Here is an 18,410-nt window from a genome sequence, read left to right on the forward strand (position 1 = left end):
ACACTACAACCTGTATTATTTTCCTTCCAGTATATACATGGAAGGCTGATGTCCAGTAGGATGAGAAATTGTAGGGATAATAGGTTAATTCAGCTTATTTTTCTTCAGATTCTCTCTCTACTAATTAATCACTTCTCTTTATTACTTTATTCCACTTCCCTCCCCCTTTCTACTGTTTTATTGCTGCAGAAGTACACTTAGGGTACGTCTAAAGTACATGGCTACGTCAACGGAGCCATGTAGATTTGTTGTTTTGGCAAAGTCAAATGAAGCCGCAATTTAAATGATCGTTTAAATTTACATGGCTGCCGCGCTGAGCGGACAAACAGCTGATTGGCTGTTTGTCCGCTCAGCGCGCTAGTCTGGACACTCCCCTGCCGACATCAAAGCCCTTTGTCGGCAGCCCCAGTAAACCTCATCCCACGAGGAATAACGGGGCTGCCAACAAAGGGCTTTGATGTCGGCAGGGGAGCGTCTAGACTAGTGCGCTGAGCAGACAAACAGCTGATCAGCTGTTTGTCGGCTCAGCGCAGCAGCCATGTAAATTTAAATGAAGCCGCGATCATTTAAATCGCGGCTTCATTTGCCTTTGCCTATGTGTCTAATCTACATGCCTCTGATGACAGAGGCATGTAGTTTAGACACAGCCTTACTGAGTAAGCCAGATGTACATATTGGACTGATACCAACATTTTACAGTTAAATCTTACCTCCACAACACTTTGAGTACGTCTAGACTGCAAGCTTCTTTTGAAAGAGAGCATCCACACCTCAAAACTGGATTGAAAAAGCAATCTGCTTTTTCAAAAGAGAATGTCCAGACTGCATGGATGCTCTCTCGAAAGAAAGCCCTGATTGCTATTCACAGAATGGCCACCAGAGCAACTTTGCTTTTTTCGATTGTCTCTTCTTTCAAAAAATGTCCCTGTTCTGTGTCCACACACACCTTTTTTCGAAAGAGCTCTTTCAAAAAGGCATTCTTCCTCTTAATTTGACGTTTACCAATGTCAAAAAAATCTCTGCGTTCTTTTCATTTAATTTCAAAATAACGCGATTTTGGTGTGGACGCATGTGAAGTTTTTTTTTTAAAAAAAAAGGCAGTTTAAAAAAAAATGTAGTCTAGACATACCCTTTGTGGGCTTAGCACAGTGCAGCAGAAAGCAGGCTGCAACCAACAACAGACTATACTGTGTTGATAATACAACTGAAGTGCAAAACAGTCAACATCTCCAAGGCAATGATATCTACATTAAAAGTTCAGACTGAGCACAAACATCATGAGAGCAATTTTCTCCATTCTAGTACTACATATAGCTTAGACTTTAGGAAAATGAGAGATACAGTAATAACTCAAGCTAAGCTAGGGAAAAATATTACAGTGAAGGTTTACAAAAAATACAATAAACCCATTAAAGATTCTGAGGACATGCCCAGAAAATACCAGACACTGAACAGAGAAGCCTAACCTACTCACCTCTCAATACTCAAAATAGAGTTCCAGTGGGACGTAGGAGTTAGATCTTGTTCTTCTTTGTAGGGGCAAACTTCAATAACAGATTAAAAAACAAATAGTCTAGCAGCACCTTAAAGACTAACAAAACATGTAGATGTTACCATGAGCTTTCCTGGGCAAAACCCACTTCTTCAGATGAAACAGACTAAACAGTTTTGGAGTAGAATATTTTAGGTCCAACCTCTCCTTCCAGGTCTTTTTGTGTGGAAAAGGGAGTATTTGACCCCGAGTACCTATTCAACTAGCCAGGAAGTTTGTCAGCCTGATTTTTGTCATCTCATTTATCAGTGATTTTTAATCAGTACCATCATCCTGTTTTCACATTAACTGCATTAGCTGATGCTGGTTGCAACACTACACAAAAACAACCAACAATGAATGCAAATTATTTAGCACCTGTCCTTGACTTTTGTGGTCTGCATAAACATACTTAAAGATTTGAGAGCTCATGTGTAAGAATCTCTTTGGTGAAAGAAAAGGCTAAATTAAAAATATAACACCTCTATTTCAAATATTTTGTAACTGGGTTGGATACAAGTACAATCTAGAATGACTTTCACTGAAAGAGGCAGAAGGAAAAGATAGTTTCCCACTTTGTTTACTTGTTTTTAAACAAAAGTTTCTGTACATTCCCTGAGTGTCAAACTTGGTCTGGCTCTCACCGAAATGGGAAGCAAAACAATGTTATCAGGAAGGCGTGATTGTGAAACTATAAATTGGCAGGGGGAGACACAAAGTCAAGTACCATACCCAAAAGTACTCATAATTTTTTAAAAACAAAACAAAAACAAAAACCCAGGTTTGATTTCAAGTTGTTGATGTCCTTTTACACAAAGATACAGAAAGTGCTGCTTACTCATTCCTAATATCCATACAAAAACTAAAACCAACAAAATCCTCTAATATGATTCATGCTTCCCTCTCATTATTGGACATTATTGCAGATCTAGTTGTTGTCAGGAGTTGCTCAAGCTTTCTCCTTCAAATTTAAAATAATCTCACTCTGACACAAACTGGGGAAGAGGAAAGGCATTGCCATCCTTTCCAAAAGTCTCTAATTCAGGAGTGGGAACCTTTTTTGGGTCAGGGGCTGCTCTAATACCTCTGAATCCCACAGTAGGATGCTTTGATCTTTCCTTGCATGAAGGACATGGTGGAATAAAACCCTGGCCCCAATGAAATAAATGGAAGTTTAGGAACTGACTTTGATGGGTCCAGGATTTCACATGGAGATTTTATCCTCAGGTAGGACTTAACATCTTGGTGTGGCATTTCCAGCCTACCTTAAACTGATTATCTAGGACTTTTAAAAACCACCATCAATTATATGAATGACATCTGAAACTGAAAAGGAAGCTTTTGGAGATATGAGCACAAGTTTTACATACGAGTACACATTGATTAGAAAACAAACTAAATTTCATTATTCATTGTTTTTCAAGGTTTTTTTCAAGTTTCATTAGCACTAGACAGGAGTTGTCATCAGATAGCAGTAGATTTACCTGTAAAAATGAATGGTTTCTTAAGGTCTACTTTGTAAAAATTACCATCACAATTGGTACCCTCTTTGGCAGTCTTGTCAGAAAGGTCAAGGTCTCTCCAAGTCATGAGTCTATTTCTTCAGGTTCTTATGTCACACCCCCCACTACAGTATTTGAGGCCTTAGAGCAAACAGAGGATATGGGAAATTTACACAGTTATTGCTTGTGGTCAATACAGCACCTTAAATAAGCACTAAAATCACTGAAAGACAGAAAGATAAATAAAGTTATAAAAAATGAATAAACTATTCAGCAAGCACTTATTCAAGCCACAAGTGTATGTGTAACCAGCCCAATAATATAATTTGCTATATTTTTCTGATTTCCTAGGCAAATAGGACCACAAATATCAATCTATCATATGAAAAAGCAACATTCCTATTATATACACATAGGTGAATCTCACAGCTTTTGTTTGAACTATAAACTGAATATGTAGTACTGTGCACTTAAGGTTTTCAGACAGTAATGTGCAATCTATTAATTCCCGGTAATACAGGTATGCGTCAGCAGAGGGCATATACTCATTTAGAAAGATTTACCAGCAACCTAATCTTTAAAAGATCCTTGAATAATCTCTCTCTATAGCTACCTTTAATTTTTATTTATTTATTTATTTATTTATTTTTGGTAATATCTAGTGTTCAACTTTACTTGAAAATTCAGCATTTCATGGTTTATTATATCAAGGGATATTAGTCAAAGCAACTTCCTAGAGTAGAGTAGTGTGTCAGTTAAAGAGGGAGTTCTGTGCCTCTAGTATCTCTCACACACACACACACACACACACACACACACACACACACACACACACACACACACACACACACACACACACACACACACACACACACACACACACACACACACACACACACACACACACACACACAGTTATAATTATAGGGACTTTAGCATACATAGCCATGACAGAACAGAGCCCTTGCTAAGGTTAATTTTTGTTTTAAGCTAGCCTTTCTCTAAAAATGTGTTCGTGATCTGCTATGACTGCACTTTAAAATTTTGAATATGTCATGTTGAACGCATAGCACAAAGAATATACTGAACTCAACAGGACATTTCATGTGAGTAAAATTATGCATGTGCTTACATGTCTACAGGACTAAGAGCAAAGTCAGAAAAAGGACCTTTCAAACAGTGTTTCCTAATAGTGATTCTGTAACAAGTGAAACATCCCTTGATTTTCAGATCCCTGGATTTGTTCTCAGAGCTCCATGCTAGAAGAAAAGAAAAATCACCCAGAGAAAAAAAAGTTTTGATCTTATGTTATTTTTCCCACTATGGCTCCTCTTTATGATGAAATTTTCCAATGTTAAAGATTCTCTAGATAGAAATAGCAATATCCATGTGATAGAACGCCTGACTGTTATGCAATATTTCAGCAGGTTTATTGATAAAATGAAACCAATTGTGTATGAGAATACACTGGAATGAAGTGGAGAAATATAAATGAGCAATTGCAAGTGCAGTTAATACAGAGAAGTGCTGTTAAGTGCAATTTTCATTTTAGACAAGCTTGAGTCTTGGGGTGGTCAGCAATCCCATCTCTGTGTCATGTGCTCTGTGCACAGCATTACCACATTACAGCATTTGTTTATGTATATCACAAATGAAAATTAATTTTTCAGGTGTTCATTTCAGTAATATTTGTATCATAAAAAAATGTGAAACTGGTGTCCAAATTGCAGCCATTCAAAAACAAGAATGTACTATTTGCCATGATGTGAACGCTGTAGTATTTATGCAGTATTTTTGTATATTATTCCCACTAATCAACATTCCACAGGAAGAAAAAGGAACGAACATGCTACTAATTGCAGCCAGACTTTGTTAGAACAGGCCTGATTTTTATGGGTGCTAGCTTCCACTGTCAATGAGAGTTGAAGCAATTCTGGACCTTGCCGGAAAAGCCCTAAGTCAGATTATAGGCTGTGTCAACAATTGCTTTGAAAAGGTCTGTGGAGGACCTATTATACAACTCTAGAAATTCATTTATATTCTGTCCATAGCACAGTGCTTGAACTGGAAAATAAATGTAGTGGTGCCTCTTCCCTCAGGGACATAAGTCCCATTATTCACCTTTATTCCTTCTTTCAGAATCACTTTTGTCCCCAGGGAAACATAACATGTACAAAATAGAATAAATTGAAGGTGAAGCAAATATGTGTATATTCTCTTGCTGATTTTTTTCCTCCACTTTCCTTTATTCTTCCTTGCATGTGGTATGCAATGATTCACGACTGCGAATGCTAGCCTCAGGGCAGACGGTCAAAAAGCAAGGCAGATGCCCCCAACATGGGTGTTCCATAATTAATTTCACCAACAGAGTAACAAACGTGAACTCCTGAAGCACTATGACAGTTTTAAGTATGGAATCACAGACAGTCCGCTTGGGAATTTCAGTCTATCTTGCCACCAAGGCAAACTACTGAGTAACAACTGGTTGCCATGCACCAAAGATCACAGAATATTCAGTTAACTTCCGCTCCAAACAGACCAATGAACTTACCCTTTGTACACACCAAAGACCAAGCTTGTAGCCAATCTTATACTAAACTAAGGGTTTATTTACTAGGAGAAATAATTATTTACTAGGAGAGTTATTTACAGGCTAAAGCAGGCAAATATACACACACATCTGAGTTACAACCCCTGGTTCCAAAGGTGACAAGAGTTGTAGGAGTCTGTCAGCACTGAATGTCTTTCAGGTCTAACTCAGACTGACTGACTCTTGGGGTTTCTGCTTTTGTTTCCCAGCTTCAGCTCCGAGATATTCCAAACAGCACTGAGATGAAAAATAGTCATGTCAGCTACCTTTATTTTCGTCTTCCAGCATTCATGCTGCTGGGATGAACTTGCTTACATGTAGCCCCTTCACAGGTAAGAGAGGGCCACTAACCCAGTCTGCATCATGTTCCAAAGTAGCCCCTTTAGTTTTCACAGTCCTTCTTGATGGACAGGGTACTCCTCCTGCCTGAGGTCATAAGTTCAGAGTAGGCATTTCTAGTGTTACAAGGCAAAACTTATATACTTACCTTATAGTTAAGGGATACAGACATAACAAGTAAGGTTAGTGCATGCAGCAATTTACAAGCATTTTACACAGTTTAATTAGTTAATGTGTTCTTAGAAGTCAAACACCTGCCTTGAACAATACTAGCATACAGGTGAACTGGACTGGTTTCAGTGTTCAATGGCCTTTTCTTTTAATGTATAAGTATTCTCAAATAGATATGTGAACAAATTTCAGCCTGTGGGCTGAACACATCTGCTCATTTCAGCATTTAACCATGATTTATAGTGTGTAATTGTTAATTTAAATCTGATGGCATGGTTTATGCTGCATGACTGTGTGACAAGCTATATTCTCATACTGCCTGAAATCCTCAGTCAAAATAGAGGTCTATTGCGTTAGGAGTTATATGTATGCAAAAGAGAGACAACCCTGCCCAAATGGCTTGTGATTAATGAAGGAGAAATAACAGAAGAATGAGTCATAATACTTTGTTCATGCATGAATACCCATATGTGAGCATTTATTTGAAGAACGGCCATTGCCCAAGTAGTCATGCAAACAAACCTGTTTGTGCACATTTTTTTTTTCAAAAAGCAAATAATAGTCACAATCATAGTCAATGTGAAGGAGCATTTGTAATTCAAATAGATATTTGTGAACACTATCTTACAGAAAAAAGCTCCTTCACATTAACAAGTGAAAAATTGGACTGGAAAAATGGGTAAAATACTTGAAATGCTCCTCTTCACAGAATTGTGTGTGACCTTTGTGTTCTTCCAGCGATGAGCAGATTTTCACATTTGTGGTAGCCTAGTCTCATGATTTATTATGCACCTTGTGGTATTTGATGTTTTACTTTAAACCCCCACTACTGATGACAAAAGATAAAATCCTAGCTTTCCTAGCACTAAGTGCTGTAATCAGGAATTAGCAGTGGGAAAAGGCAGCAGCGCAACAGTCCAGTGAAATAATCAATAATCGTTGTGCATAAGTTTTTGTTAACATACCCTCGTGTACTGTCAGCATTGTCACCTTGGGTTGTCTTAATGGCCTGATCTTTAGAAGGTCCAGTTAAAATAGAGGGGCCAACAGTCTGAATTGTTTAGTCCTGTCAGTGTAATTAAATGGGGACCTAAACACATCTAGCATGAGCAATTACTTTTCTCCTAGTAGGGTGTCTGTTTTCAGAAAGGCAGGTTGGTTGGCTGACTCATGACAATAAAGTTTGAGATTATTTTAACAAAGAACTATTGGCGAGATTTCAGCACTATATAGGGAGGATCACCTACAAGTATCTGAAGTTCATTCACTCTTTTGGCCAAAGTGATAGCCAGCCATGATAGCCAGTGACAGTCTTTAGAGAGAAGTACATTGTCCAAAGGAGGCTTCATGAGTCTCAAGTGACCAGATTGAAGGCACAGGAAGTTTGCTAAGTTGTTACGGACTCCTGGAAGATAAAGGGCCACCAATATACCCAATTTTGATGGCACACATTTCAGAAGACAATGGCTTCCATTATAAAGGCAAGCAGCAAGTGTCCCTTTGATTATGCAGTGAATGGCTGTTGCATTGTCCATTATTTAGTTTTGGAGGACAGGTAGAAATGCCCTTACAAGCCAATCTGAGGGCTCTAAACTCCAGGACATTAGTATGCAATCCCATGTAGTAACACATACCTGCATGCAGCATTGTGTCCTAACATTCTGAGATGTGTCCATTCTGTCAGTCATTTCAGATATTAACTGGAGAAGGAAACCTTGTAGAGACAGGAGTCTTGGCTTGGGCATGTACACTTTCTGATCTGGGTTTGATCAGGGCTATAATAAAACTATCATTGGTGATAGGTATGTAATGATTTTTTTGTATTTCACTAATATTGGGTATTTTCACAGCTTACTACTGACTCCTATTATGACTGGCCTCTGCTCCAACAGCGGTTCGTTCACATGGGAGTAGATATGAATGCCTTGTCTTCTCAGAGGCTACCATACACCAAGGGATTTTGTGAAGTTCCTTGGTACTGTCGAGAGCTTGCATAGCAATACTTTGTATTGATCAGGATTTGATCCCACTGTGAATCACATATTTAAAGGAACAAAAAAAGACAGAACGATGTAGCACTTTAAAGACTAACAAGATGGTTTATGAGGTGATGAGCTTTCGTGGGCCAGACCCACTTTCTCAGATCAATATGTGGAAGAAAATCGGCACAACGATTTTCTTCCACATATTGATCTGAAGAAGTGGGTCTGGCCCATGAAAGCTCATCACCTCATAAACCATCTTGTTACTCTTTAAAGTGCTACATAGTACTGTCTTTTGTTTCAGCTACACCAGACTAACATGGCTGCTTCTCTATCACTATATATTTAAAGGGTATGTTTACACAGCAACATTATTTCGAACTAACTAGCATTATTTCAAAATAACTTAGTCCACATCTACACAGCAGTTATTTTGAAATAATGTCGAAATACTGTTAAGCTGGAGGACTTCTTACTCTGAGTCCTGTAGCCCTCATTGTACAGGAGTAAAGGAAGTCAGAGGAAGAGAGTTCTATTTTGAAATAAGTGCTTTGTAGATACTGACAATTTTGAAATAAGCGATGCCAATTACATAGCTTATTTCAAGTTAAGCCCTGCTGTGTAGATGCACTCTTAGTGAATTAAGTGGACAGCTACAGCTGAAAGCCACAAAACTATCTTGAGCCTAAAGCGAGAGAAGTGTTACTATCCTGAATCTAAGGTGACAAATATATGTGTTTATTCTCCTCAGATCTAGGATAGGATAAAGACTTCCTTTCTTCTTCAGATAAAGCACTGACACACACCTTTGCCCCTGTATTTCTTGTTGAATCATTGGCACAGTTCTTTGATAACGTATGAAGGCAATTTCTTTTTGTAACAGGTGCTCATGAGAAAAGTCCTTACAGAGGAACAGGGAAGTAAGAGTTGGGGTATGTCTAGACTACATGGCTCTGTCGACGGAGCCACGTAGAATAGGTTTCTAGACATAGGAAAATGAAGCAGTGATTTAAATAATCACCACTTCATTTACATCAAATGGCTGCCGCGCTGTGCCGATCAGCTCTTTGGCGGCACAGCGCGGTAGTCTGGACGCTCCGCGGTAGACAAGGGAAGCCCTTGTCGACCGCCCCATTATGCCTCATGGAATGAGGTTTACCGGGGCGGTCGACAAGGGCTTCCAGACTACCGCGCTGTGCCGCCAAACAGCTGATCGGCACAGCGCAGCAGCCATTTTTATGTAAATGAAGCAACGATTATTTAAATCGCCGCTTCATTTTTCAATGTATAGAAACCTAATCTACATGGCTCCGTCGACGGAGCCTTGTAGTCTAGACATACCCTTAGGTATGGATGGAACCACCATGGGCAACTATTTCCAACCACCACTATTCAAGGTAATAATTGGACCAAGCCAAATAGAAATAGGGCAAATATGTTCATGCAATTAGTTGCTGTCCCCTGATTAGCTGTCTAGTAGTTGATGAGGCAGTTTGTGTAAGATATAAAAGATAAGTGACAGGCATATCTTATGGCAGTGACTGTTCTCCCTGGGGTTCTCATCACCTAATTAAAGACTAACAAGATAGTTTAAGTGCTACATATCTTTTTCTTTTTGCTTTATCTGGGATAAATCTGGTTGCCTATGCTGGGTCCAGTTGAGCCCAAAGCCTCTCCGGAGACAAATACTTGCAGAGATTTTTGCAGGTGTCTGGTGTATATATTCCCAAAAAACTCAGGCAGGGCCTTTCAGTCTTTTAAAGAGTGGAAGACATAGCCAATCATTGTGTGGGAAAGCTCAGTTCTCTCAAATAGGAGGTACTGGATAGTTTCTTGGACCTCTCCCTATCCTGGAGGCTGACAGCCAGTGAGCTCATCTTGTGATCATAGCTTTGGCCATAAATCTTGCTGCTGTGTCACAGCATGTATGGCTACATGCCAGACCTGTGCTGGTAATCATTTGACTTGCTTTGGTCTGCCATAGCACTTCCCTCACGTCTGTCTCAGTTAGCTATAAAGGAAAAACTTAAAACACACTTCTTGAGTTGTGCCCATGAAAGCTCATAATACTGCTACTTTCGATCCCCAGTCTGAAACAATGCTTAGGATTCTTCCGTCCCAAGTGCAGGACTCTGCACTTGTCCTTGTTGAACCTCATCAGATTTCTTTTGGCCCAATCCCATAATCTGTCTAGGTCACACTGGACCCTACCCCTGCTCTCCAACATATCTACCTCTTCCCCTAGCCTAGTGTCATCCGCAAATTTGCTGAGGGTGCAATCCATCTCCTCATCCAGGTCATTAATAAAGATGTGGAACAAAACCGGCTCTAGAACCAATCCTCAGGGCACTCCGCTTGAAACCGACTGCCAACCTGACATTGAGCCATTGATCACTATCCGTTGGGCCTGACCATCTAGCCAGCTTTCTATCCACCTTACAGTCCATTTATCCAATCCATACTTCCTTAACTTGCTGGTAAGAATATTGTGGGAGACCGTACCAAAGCTTTGCTAAAGTCAAGGTACAGGCAGTCCCCGACTTACGTGGATCCGACTTACGTCGGATCCCTAGATATGAACGGGGTGAAGCAACTCCCGCACATGCGCAGCAGCATTCCCGGGGCTCGCTCACCTGGGTCCTAGGATCCTCCTCCTCCTCGGGCCGGCTTGACTGCGGTCCCGCAGAGCTGCCGGGCAGAGGAAAAGTGCCTCCCCACGCCCACTGTCCCCCCCACCCCCCTGCCAGCAACAGGCTGCCCCCTCCCCTGAGCAACAGACTGCCGAACAGACAAAAGCAGCCTCTCTGCCCCTCCTCCCCCTATACATGCCGGGCTCCAGGAGTGCAGCAGCGTCCCCGGGGCTCGCTCACCTGGGTCCTAGAATCCACCTCCTCCTCTTCGGCCGGCTCCAACTGGCCTCTGCCTGCAGCAGCTGGCCACAGGGACAGGGATCCCGCAGAGCTGCCGGGCAGAGGAAAAGTGCCTCCCCACGCCCGCTGCCCCCCCCCCCCGCGGCCTCGCATCCTGCACGCCTCCCCCCTCCCCTCCTGCCAGCAACAGGCTGCCCCCTCCCCTGAGCAACAGGCTGCCGTACAGCAGACAAAAGCAGCCTCTCTGCCCCTACTCCCCCTATACATGCTGGGCTCCCTGGGCAAACAAAGACTCCACCAAAACAAACAAAGTGCTGGCCTCATTGTGTTAGCAAAAAAAGGACCCTCCCTCCTAGAACCCTGGGTGGTGTGTGGAAATAAAGCTATTAGCTCAAAGCATGGTGCAGAGCTGTTTGGTATTTGATGAGTTACTCCTTTAGTCCTGAGTTTGTCACAGGGACAGAAATAGATGTGAAATCTTCTGAACAGGGGAACAGACAGCAAAACAAACATTAGAGGGGAATTAACCTTTCCCTATGCTATCCAAAACTAAAAAAAATGTTTGGCTAGAGTTTCCCCTACAATATGTACCAGTTCCGACTTACATACAAATTCAACTTAAGAACAAACCTACAGTCCCTATCTTGTACGTAACCCGGGGACTGCCTGTATATCACATCCACTGACTTTCCCCATGTCCACAGAGCCAGTTACCTCATCATAGAAGCTAATCCGTTTGGTCAGGCTTGACTTGCCCTTGGTGAATCCAGGTTGACTATTCCTGATCACATTTCCCTCTTCCAAGTACTTCAAAATGGATTCCTGGAGGATCCCCTCCATGATTTTTCCAGGGACTGAGGTAAGGCTGACTGGTCTGAAGTTCCCTGGATTGTCCTTTTCCCTTTATTTTTTTAATTAAAAGACGGGCACTACATTTCCTTTTTCCAATCATCTGGGATCTCTCCCGATTGTCATTTTCAAAGATAATGGCCAAAGGCTCTGCAGTGACACTTGCCAACTCCCTTAATACCTTCGGAGCATTAAATCTGGACCCACAGATTTGTGTATGTCCAGCATTTCTAAATAGTTCTTAATCTGTTCTCTCTCCACCTAGGGCTTCCCACCTCCTTCCCATACTGCGTTGCCTAGTGCAGTAATCTGGGACCTAACTTTGTCTGTGAAGACAGAGGCAAAAAAAAAAAAAAAAGCATTGAGTATTTCAGGTTTTCCCATATCATCTGTCACTAAGTTACCCCCCTAATCCAGTAAGGACCCCACATCCTCTCTGATAACCTCTTATTGGTAACATGCCCATAGAAACCTTTCTTGTTACTCTTCACATCCCTTGCTAGCTGCAATTCCAATTGTGCTTTCGCCTTCCTGATTACTCCCCTGCATTATCAAGCAATATATTTATACTCCTCCCTAGTTATCTGTCCAAGTTTCCACTTCTTATAAGCGCCCTTTTTGTATTTAAGCTCACCAAGGATTTCCCTGTTAAGCCAATCTAATTGCCTTCCATGTTTTCTTTTCTTGCTGTGCATCGGGATGGTTTCATCCTGTACCTTTAATAAGGCTTCTTTAAAATATTGCCAGCTCTCCTGGACTCCTTTCCCTTTCATGTTAACATTCCAAGGGATCCTGCCCATCAGTTCTTGGAGGGAGTCAAAGTCTGCTTTTCTGAAGTTAAGGGTGTTCTCCGTTCTTCCTTCTGTCAGGCTCCTGAAATCTACCATCTCATGATCATTGCTTCCCACGTTGCCACCCACATCTACTTCCCCTACTAGTTCCTCCCTGTTTGTGAGCAGCAAGTCAAGCTGCGCATGGTCCCTGGTGGGTTCCTTCAGCACTTGTACCAAGAAGTTATCCCTTACATTCTCCAAAAACTTCCTGGATTGACTCTGTTCTGCTGTATTGGTTTCCAAACAGATGTCAGAGTGATTAATGTCCCCCATGAGAAACAGGGCCTGTGATCTGGAAGCTTCTTTTATTTGTCTGAAGAAAGCTTCGTCTACCTCAACCACCTGATCCGGTGGTCTGTAACTAATACCGACCACAACCTCACCCCTGTTGCTTTCACCTCTAGACTTAACCCATAGACTCTCAGGCTTTTCTTCTTAGGGGGAAGGATAGCCTGCTAAACCCAGGGTTGTGAGCTCAATCCCTGAGGGGGCCATTTAGAGATCTGGGGCAAATCCATCAGGGATGATACTTGGTCCTGCCATAAGGGCAGGGGACTGGACTCAATGATTTCTCAAGGTCCCTTCCAGCTCTATTATACATACTGGAACTCTGAGCAATCATACTGCTCTCTTACATACAGAGCAACCCCTCCTTTTCTCCCCTGCCTGTTCTTCCTGAACATTTTATACCCTTCCATGACAGAGCTCCAATCATGTGAGTCATCTCACCAAATCTTACCCCAGCAAGTCTAGTTGCTGTGTTTATTTTTCTTTTCAATTAAACTAACACTGCTACCCCTCTGCTACAAAGAAAGTTTGCACAACAGGAAATTATACTCGGCAAGTAAGGTCTGAGAGTTTGCCAGCCAGAGTTGAAGCAAGGTGGACAAGTTTTGAGCACTTCTCCCAGGATACACATAGTTGTGAGCACTCACTACCACTTGTCATCAGCATCAGGAAACCTTGTCTGCGCCTACTGGCGTCACAGTTCATCAATTCCACCCGCTTCTAGCAACACAAGAATGCTTTCCACTTCTCACTCTTGTTTACACACCAATCATAGAATCCTCAGCCTCTTGGACTATCCAGACCCTATTCCACTGGACACTCACGGAATCTGCATATGTACTGTTCCCAAATAATAGTATGCTTAACAGTTATGCCTCACAATCACCGTTCCTCTCAACTCGCAGCACTTAAATGTTTGTTTTCTTTAAACAAATCTAACAAAGAATAAAGATCCAAGAAGCAATAGATATAAATGGAAACAGTCACAGAAAATCATAACACTTTCTAGAATCTCAACAAACTAAACAAGACATCAGCATGTTATACAGGGCAAAAAGCTCATTCAAAATCTTTGCCTATTACAGCCAAGCTTGGCTGTACCTTTCCATTTCAAAGACAAGTCACTGTCCTCTTATCTTTTCAGTGGAAAGATGCAGAGTGTCTATCCATACAATAAGAATTCAAAAATCCATTGTCTTCATTTGCAAACAGGATAACCCGCATAACTTTTTCCCTGCCTGGAATCTCCTCTGGAAACTTTGCAATCATTTGGTTAGCATTTTCCTCAGACTGTAAATGAGCACCCATTGTGAACCATACAGCAATTTACATAAGAATCACTTTGCTGAAAAAAGCTTCACTTCTTTTAGTGACAAGCCCCAACTCAGATTAAGAATTTAGTATTCCATACAGATACATAATTCCTTACATATTATTCGTAATTACATTTTTCAATTATGAGAACCAACGTAACAGGCTTTCAGAGGAAACCTCACATGATGCATTTTGCAAGCTAGTACCTAGGTGCCAGATCCAGAGGGGCTCACAGCACCTGACAAGGTCTAACTTCCTATGAGCACACTTTTTCATCATTTTGACTTTGCCTGCTTTGCTACTAAAAATCCCCGGGTTAGGTGGGAGTAAAAGTAGTCCTATTTTTTTTTGGGGGGGGGGGGGGGGGAGAAGAGAGCACTTGGCAGGACTCCTCCATTAGTTTTGATGGGGGCTGAATGGTGGTTCGGATGGCCACTTCTAATACGCCCTCATTGCCAGAGGGGGACCCTGGCTAAGGATAATGTGGTCAGACTGTCTGTTTATAAGATCTCTCCTTGATGAGCATCATTCCTACATCCAAGGACTCTGCTATGCAAGTTAGGATATTTTGGAGAGGCATTATAAATTGTCTCCTCCCTAGGCATGGGCTAATTGAATTGCCTCACTGGATAACAATAAAATTCTTTTGGCAGAAACCGGAGACACTCTAATTGCAGCTCCTGAGTGCAGATAGCAAGCTCCAGCATCAGTTGTCTAATTAGTGATTCCACCACAGAGCTGGAGCTATCGTTAGCTAAGGATGATGGTCCCAAGTAGGACCATTACAGCCAAAATATATGTTGAATGGGTACTGGCTGGCCAATGTTCCAGCTAGTCAGCCCATTGCCATTGAGTTGGTGCCTTAGAACCAGCATCAAAAATCCTCTCATAAGATTATTCTAGGAGAAAAGATATCCCTCTTTGACAGTAGGGAGAAAAAGTTACTCACTCTGTGCAGTAATGACTGTTCAAGGTGTATGTTCCCATGGGTGCGCCATGTAAGGTGTAGGGATGTTCTGGAGCCATGGAGTGGAGTTTTTTTCAACGGTTGTCAGCAGGCTGCACACGTGCGAGGGAAGCCTCGTGCTGCATTCAGTTTGGTGTGTTGCACATGCGGCTCACTCCCCCTTCAGTTCCTCTTCTCCATTCAAATAGCTAAGCCGCCGAGGAAGGAAGTGTCATAGAACACCCGAAGGACATGTACCTCAAAGAATAGTCATTACCGCACAGTGAATAACTTCCTTTTCTTCTTTGGGTGATGTGCCCATGTGTGCTCCACATAAGGGGACTACAAAGCAGTACCCGACATGGGTAGTGGGAATCAGAGTCACTGTTTAGAGGCTGCAGATAATACCGCTGTAGCCACTGCTGAGTCTGCTGCCAGTTGCAGCATTATGGCGTAGTGCCTAGCAAAGGTGTGGTCAGAGGACCAGGTGGCTGCCTGGTAAATGTCTTTAAGGGCTACATTACTTAGGAATGCCGTGGAAGTTGCAAAGGTCTGAGTGGAGACTGCCTTCGATGGAACTGGCAGATGGAATGGCTCTGCAGCATTCACGATGAAACCCACTTGGAAATTTGTTGCATTGAAATAAGTGTGCCCTTTGAACGTGGTGCAATGGATATGAACAGACACGGAGACTTTCGGAATGGTCGCATTCTATCTATATAAAAGGCCAGAGCTTGTCAGATGTCGAATATGTGAAGCATAGCATCCCTGAGAGATGAATGAGGCTTAGGGAAAAAATGCTGGTAGTACTATGGGCTCGTTGATATGGAAAGCTGTACAAACTTTGCCTAGAAGTTACTTTGTCCTTGGTGAAAACTGTATATGGTGGGCCTACCATAACGGCCCCTATCTCATTAACCCTTCTAGTGGAGGTGATGACTGTCAGGAATAGCACCTTCATTTGACAAGTGGCCACAGGTTCAAAGAGAGGCCTCATGAGACAGTCCAATACCAAGTTCAGATCCCAGGTAAGGGCCAGCACCCTAATCAGAGGCCCTTCAGAAATCTTCTTGATATGGGGTGTGTGAAGACAGATGAGCCTTCTGTCCATTCATGAAGAGCTGATATTGCTGCAAGATGTACCTTGACAGAGGAAATTGATAGGACACCGGTTTTATGAGGATACAGATAAATCAAGGATCTGGATGGAGTGGTGCTCTGTGAGGTTCAGTGTGAGTCCGCTGACACCAGGCAGAGAATCTTTTCCATTTTTGCAGGTAGGTAGTCCTAGTTAATGGCATTTTACTTTGTAAAAGGATTGATTTTACTTGTTCTGAGCATAGGGATTCTGTACCATGGAACCAGACAGGAGCCATGCATGCAGGTGGAGCATGTGTGGTTGGGGGTGGAGCAGTTTGCCACATCCTGAGAAAGGATGTCGTGACGGGATGGAAGATATGGTGTGGCTGTGGACATCGTGTGTAGGCATGGGAACCAGGTTTGTCTGGCCCAAGATGGGACTACCAATATGACCAGAGCTCTGTTGGTCTGAATCTTCTGTAGAACTCTGGGGATTGGGCAGGAAGGCATAATGTGGTGGCTTGTTCCAATTGATTAGGAATGCATAGCCCAGAGATCCTCTGCCTAGTCAGGTTCTTGAACAGAATTAGAGGCATTTGATATTGTTGGGAGTTACAAAAATGTCTATGGTTGGGATTCCCCAATGTCCAAAGATGGAGGTGAATACTGCAGGATGTAGTCAAGAGTCGCGGTCAATAGTAAAATTATGACTCAGGGCATCTGCCGGACATTTTTCACTGCAGGTACATATGAGGCTCTTAGGATGATCCCATGGTGGATGCACCAGTTTCAGAGGTGGATCGCCTCAGCACAGAGTGATGGGAAGCGAGCTCCTACCTGCCTGTTTATATAAAATACGGCAGGTAAGTGGTAGAAGTTACTGCCAATATGTTGATGAGATTGCATAAGGCTGTAAACCAGTGAAGTGGCAGAAAACAAATTGAGGGGGGGCCCCAATCAACTATGTCCGGTGCAGGCTGCAGGGTTGACTTCTGTTCATTTATTAGGAGTCCCAGATGATTGAAGAGGCCCCTGGACTTAAAGACCATGATGGTAGTCACCATCTGGGATTGGCCTTTTATAAGACAGTCGTCTAAGTATGGAAAGATCACAATGCCTTGCTGTTGGAGATCTGGCTGTAGTTAGAACCTGGACCTTTGAGAAAACCCTGGGGGAGGAAGACCACCCGAAAGGCAGGACTCTGTACTGGTCATGGTCATCACCCGCAATAAATTGGAGATATTGTCTGTGTGATGGGTGTATGGTGATATGGAAGTATGGGTACTGAAGGCAGAGGGCCACAAACCAGTCCCCTTTGTCCAGAGCCAGTATGAGAGGCCAGTGTTACCATCTTGAATTGTTGCTTCTGTACGAATGTTTAAGTTGCAGTCATCCAATATGGGTCTCCAACCCCCCATGTGCTTCTGTTTTAGAAAATACTTGGCATAGAAACCTCTCCCCCAAAAGACGAGCAGTACCCTCTCTATTGCTCCCATGTGCAGGAGACAATCGATTTCCTCTGAGAAGTGTCTCATGAGAGGGGGTCCCTGAAGAGGGACAGGGAAAGGGATGACGTATCCTGTGCAGATGATTTCAAAGACCCACTGATCTGATGTTAACTTCCCATTGATGGTAAAAGGGAGTCTGTTGGTAAGGACATGGTATTCCTCGTTGGCAAAGGTTGAACTGAGGTTGGGCAGGACCTCAACCAAATATTCAAATCTGCTGCTTTGATGCTTGGGAACCAGAGGAGCGAGTTTGAGGTGGGTGCCTCCTCGGGAATTATATAGCATGATCATAGTTGTACTGCTTTTGTTAAGCACGGTTATAGTAGCTCTCTCCGTTTTTGTTGTATGGAGTATAATGCCTTCAGTGGTATGGAGGGGCATACATGCCAAGCGTAAAAAAGGGTAGTGCAGGAGTCTGTGCTGCCATGTAGGACTTCATCAGTACTAGCCGCAATGGAAGATCTTCCGTCTCCAACTGGAGTTCTTTGGGTACGCCAGCTGATAAGAACCAAGAGGCCCTTCTCATCACCACTGCCGTGGCTGTCGCCCTAGCTGCCGTGTCAGATATGTTTGAGGAAAGATGGGCTGTATGAGCAACAGTGTGCCC

General features: G+C 42.6%; 1 protein-coding gene across 1 annotated transcript in view; it reads right to left on the reverse strand.

Moving 5' to 3' along the window:
- The window catches only part of CEMIP2 (cell migration inducing hyaluronidase 2), an 87,074-nt gene extending 85,363 nt beyond the window's left edge, over positions 1-1,711 (reverse strand). The window contains exon 1 of the mRNA XM_075931705.1: positions 1,475-1,711. The gene's annotated coding sequence lies outside the window, so the exon portion shown is untranslated. The remainder of the gene's footprint in view (positions 1-1,474) is intronic.
- Positions 1,712-18,410: the final 16,699 nt, after the last annotated feature.

The sequence above is a fragment of the Pelodiscus sinensis genome, chromosome 6 (assembly GCF_049634645.1).
Source record: "Pelodiscus sinensis isolate JC-2024 chromosome 6, ASM4963464v1, whole genome shotgun sequence".
Classification (NCBI taxonomy): domain Eukaryota; kingdom Metazoa; phylum Chordata; order Testudines; family Trionychidae; genus Pelodiscus; species Pelodiscus sinensis.